The 5,276-nt window shown below is 38.3% G+C and overlaps 1 long non-coding RNA gene across 1 annotated transcript in view; it reads right to left on the bottom strand.

Moving 5' to 3' along the window:
• Window positions 1-212: 212 nt before the first annotated feature.
• Window positions 213-5,276, bottom strand: part of LOC102023857 — an 8,018-nt gene continuing 2,954 nt past the window's right edge. Inside the window, exon 2 of the long non-coding RNA XR_262367.2 lies at window positions 213-511. This is a non-coding gene — a long non-coding RNA (uncharacterized LOC102023857). The remainder of the gene's footprint in view (window positions 512-5,276) is intronic.

Genomic DNA, 5,276 nt, shown 5'->3' with positions numbered 1-5,276 from the left:
GGATGTTAGTAATTTGAACCTTGGTTAAATTCTCTTCACATTATCCCATTTTATAGAACTATTCTGTCACTAACACAGATGAGAGTTTGAGTAAGAAGTGTAAAATGGACCAATCACATGTACCTTAGTGTTGAGGTTACTTATTTTATAATGAATAACCAGTGTTAAAGGGATGTAACGATACCAGAGAATAAGCACTCGACACAAAGCTCTGAAAGGGCTCACAGATTGTCATGTACACTAGAGTGTAATACAGTGTTCCAAATGCAAAGGGAAAGGGTCATAGAGCTGAAGTTTCACCTGAGATGAGAGGGCTGAGGGAGCGAGCCCCACTCTGCTGCATTTCTGGCGGCCATGTGTTTGTCAAATTCCTGGGTCCTCAGAAGCTTGCGTCTGTTTTGCGAGGCATGGTATATTGCTGCCTGTCCCGCACCCTTTCTAAAGTCTGGGTGTGTGACGCTTGGCGATATTGTCTCCCATGACCTTGGCATTCAGCAGAACCCAAAAATCACTGGAACAGTGAAACAAAAACAGAATTTCAAAATGTAGGACATATGTGGATGTTTAATATTTGCAGAAATATGTATGACTCTACAGAAAAATCCTTAATATTCTTAATTATGAGATAGTTATCTGTTAAAGGTATAAAAGAATCAAGCTTATGACATGTACTATTTTTCAATCATTACATTTTCAATATAATGTTGTGGTAAATATTTGTTGATCTAGTGTTTTGAAGTTATTACCTGGACAATGGAGCCCTAACAATAAAAAAAAAAAAAAAATTCCTATTTTTGAGAGAAAGTAGGGTGATAGAACTTTCTTAACTGGGAAGGGAATCAAGAGATGGAGAGAGAGGGAAGAGGGCAGGTGATGGGATAGAAAAAGGAATTAAGATGTATTATGTAACTTTACCCACTGCACACAAGGAAGGTGAAGGCTACATACTGCTAACACGTACTAATAAAAGTACATAAATAACGATCCCAGTTATATAAGTTATTTTCAGTGGCCAGCATTGACCTTGGTTATATCAGTTATTTACCAGTACATTGGGAAGTGTGCCTGGGCCAGAAATCTGTTAACTTAATGTCCCCAGAAATCATCCTCCCACAGCCTGAACCATAATGCAGCCATCTTGGGCTTCATTTTTCCCTTCAGATACCTAAATAGTTTTAAGGATTAAAAAGATTTTTATTTTCTTTTGTGAAAACCAAAGGGCATCTTCAAAAATTTTATTTGCCTTTCATATGTCTTCATTCATTGCTTTGAGTTTAGGTTTTGAGAAGTAGTATTTAGCAACATTGTATATGCAATAACATAATGGCTGACTAGATACAATTTAAACTTGATTAAAATACAGCAAATCTCTGCCTGATACCTTGAGTCATGATGGGTGGAAATATTAGTGCAAATGACACTTCCTAAGAAATCTGGTTGGATTCAGTTGTAGATTTGAAACACTCTAATGGACATCAGGAACAGATGCAAAGAGTGGCTAAATTAGGAGTGATTTACTGTAAATCATAAAGGGAGGTGAGCGTAAGCCATATAAAGCAGTGATCAAAAATTTATTATCTAGCTTTGTCTTATCTCTCCTTTAATGCCACATTGCCCCCACATAAACACACACATTCTAGGCCATGCTTACACTATGATTTGTCCCCAGAGTGTTTAGTAGCAAGAACCTGCTTATGATGCAAGCTGTTTTCGTGCTTACAGAATTGTGGAATAAATAACTGTTCTCTCCTGTCAGGGCTGATTTCAGGGCTCAACCTTGGAGAGTCGAGTTTGTCTCTTTTTTCTAACTCACAAATTCTATTCCTATCCTCCTGTCTTTTCAGGAGTTTTTACCCTGTTCCCTTCAGATATAATTTTTGTTTTGTTATGTTTCGGCAAAATTGGGCAATTGTCATGCAAGTCAGAGAAATAACTGATTTTTTTTTCAGTCTCAGTCTTGTACAGTGCTGATTGCAGTATCAGTCTGCTTAGCGGCAGTCAAGATGCCATGGGTGAGCACAGCAGAAAATGCTTTTCAAACTTCAGGGTGAGATTTCCTGCCTGTTCATTCCATACTTCTCACCATGCCCCCTGCTAAATGCACATCACTTTCTTCTTAGTAGAGTGTCAGTGTCATTTACAATTTGTTAGACCTTTTTCCTTACTTGAGGCTTTGATTGCTTGAAAGCTCTAATGGATGAGTTACTCTTTCACATCATTGCTGTATATAGTATAAGATTTTAATTTTCATATTCACCGCATATTTTAAATTAATGCATTAATCCATTGATGATAATCTAAATAGACACTTGGGTTGTTTCTACCCTTAGGCTCTTGGGAAAAAATGTTGTGATACATTGGTATAAAAGTATCTTTTGGAGTCTCTGTTTTCAGTTTTTGGGGGTGTATACCTAGGGATGGAATTCCTGAGTCTTACGACAATCCTGTAGTTAACCTCTTAAAGAATGTCCAAACATTTTTTCACAGCAGCTAAACTATTTCATATTTCTACCAAGTCTTTAATTTTTAGGTAGATACTCCACTACAATAAATAAAATAAGAACCATATTTATCAACACTATTATTACCTTACAGCTTTTGGAGGACACCATAACAATATTCCTTAATTAGAACAAGTAAACCAACCAACAGACAAAAAGTAGAAAAACCATTTTTCCTACTTTATATAGGAAAGTTACAATATGGTGAATGCTGCTGCATGACATTTAATGGAAAGAGCTATGGCCCTGTTTTATGGGATAGGGATCCAGTTTCCATCCCCTCTGACAGTCACTTCTTCATTGGTTATTGGAGGTATTGCTAGGTTTGGTGAGCTAATGGGGAGAATTTTGAGGGGGAGAAGTAACCTACTGTAAGGGGAGCTGCAGGGGATCAGGGTCAGTGTCAGCTACACAGAAGGTGTCAAACTACGGGTTGTCAGTTCAGTTGCTTTTTGGGATACAGAAGCTGTTTGCCTTCTACTTCTTAAAGTGGCCCAGCTCCTTACTCAAAATATTCTAATTTATCACAAAATATAATCTGAACTTTTAAGATGCATGCACAATGCATGAGGTTTCTAGAACTTAGCAGGGAAGTTATGTGAACTGATATCTCCTTGATTAGAGAAAAATGCTTGCAGTGTGCACATCTCTTAATTGCTGTTCCCTAGGACATGGAAATTAGGGGAAAGTTAGGAGAGAGGCTTGAGAATGGAGTAGAGTTAGAACAACAGAGTTACTCCAAACCAGTGATTCTAAATCTCTGTGGGAAAATTCGGGAAGTTTTCCAAACCCAAGCACTCAGATCACATCACAAACCTATTAGACCAGAAGTTCTGACCCAGGTAAGTATGCTTGAAACTGCCCAAGTATGCACAGTGGGCAGCCAAGGCTGGGATCTACTTTTCTAAGCTGATTAGGAGAACAGAAAGGACAGAAGGGAACTCCTTTGCAAACAGTTTGACTTTAGAAGACAATGTCGGGTGGTCGTGGTGGACAATCTAGACATTTAGCATCTTTTTCCACCTGTCTAAAAAGTGTAGACCAATTTAGCATGTGGTAAACTTTGGAGGCAAAAGCTGAATGAGATGCTAGTCAACATTCACACAGGTCAGTTTGACATGGGGAGTTGGGTCAGTTACTTCCTGCAAATATGGTGAAACCATGATTTGCATACTTTTAGATACTCTTTTGTCAGATTTTATATTTTAGTAGTTCATGTTTGCAGTACATAATGATCACATTCCTTATGGGAAGTACATAACACATCTCAGTTCTTTTTATCTCTTTCCCTTTCCTCTCGTTTCATCCCTCAATTTCTTAGTCCCCTTCCCATTTGCAAAAGATCTACCTTCCTACTTTCTGTCTTTACTTTTCTCCTTATTTATATTTTGAGTTTCTCATGAAAGAGAAACCATTCAATATGTAAGTGTGTGTGTCTGATTTAGTTCACTTCTGGATACTCTTGATTCACAATTTCAAAATGACTAGGAAGGCAAAAATGTCATAATAACGTAAGATTTCAAGAACAAAGAACTTCATCTGTCACTTTCCCCACTCCTAATAGGACTGTCTTACACCTATATTGTCACATGAGTTTCCACCATGTATAGGTGACCTTTTCTTTGACTTTGAGAGGATGAGAATCTCTCCTCCAGCCCAAACTCATCCTGTAAGAAGATAAACCAGGACGTTGCATCATCAACTAAGTGTTCTGTTTCTCAGGGGAGAAGCTTTATGATGTTTTTACATTTTAGAAGGAAGTTTTAGAATCTTTCAAAAGCCTTCCCAATAACAGACTGAAAGTACACACGAATTTTATACTCCTCAAGCATGTTTACATTCAGTATAGCACATGTTAAAAGTCACACAGAAGTTATAAGATTAAAAGAGAAAAGTATTAATTGGACAAACAGTATTTTTATAGAAAAATCACTCCCAGCCTAGCACCTATCAAGGTCACTATTTTTAAAAATGAGAGATTGTCTTATGTACCCTTTTGTCCCTGAGACACAATATCCAACATCCACAACTTGAAGAATGAAGGGTGAACTTTTGGCTCACAGTTTGTAGAAGTTTAAGTCCATAGTTGGCTGGTTCCAAAGTGGGGTGGTAGGGCAGAGTAATATAGCAGAGGAGAAACAGCTCATGGCATGGTGGCTGGAAGCAGAGAGAGAACAAGGGAGGAGGGGTGGAGACATATTCTTCCAGACCACTGCTCCAGTGTCCCACTCCCTCCCACCAGCCTTCACTTCCCACCATCACACCGAGCTACACACTCACCAGTAAACTGATTCACAGATGAGTGTTGTGCCCCATGATCTAATCGCCACCCCAGAGTCCCACCTATGAGTGCACGAGGCTTTGGGGAGACACCTAGACGTAAACCATAGCAGAGATAGATTAGGAAAGAGATTAATGGAGCTCAGCTGCACCACTTTCTGTCTAAACACTGGCATTGTATCCTTGAGCATAATCTGAAACTTCACTGCCTCTGCATTCTCACTATTAATAGAGGAACTAAGAAGAACTCTTTCATGAGGTCGTAGTAAGAATAAGTTAACATGTGTAAAGCACTTAGACAGTTTTTGAGTAGTAAACATTCAACAGGGACGGATATTATTAGAATTACCACTAGATATTTATATGTTCATTAGCGGTAAAACCCTTTTTTAAAAACCAAGTTTATTTGCACTTTGGGGAAAATATGCCACAGAACTTCAAAAGGTAGACGCTGTAAAGCTACTGTCATAAAATCCACCTGGTACTGGCTAAAAA

Source organism: Chinchilla lanigera, unplaced genomic scaffold (assembly GCF_000276665.1).
Source record: "Chinchilla lanigera isolate Chin_1 unplaced genomic scaffold, ChiLan1.0 scaffold00045, whole genome shotgun sequence".
In the NCBI taxonomy this organism is placed as follows: domain Eukaryota; kingdom Metazoa; phylum Chordata; class Mammalia; order Rodentia; family Chinchillidae; genus Chinchilla; species Chinchilla lanigera.
Note: the sequence above shows the minus strand (reverse complement) of the source record. Positions and strands in the feature narration are given on the sequence as shown.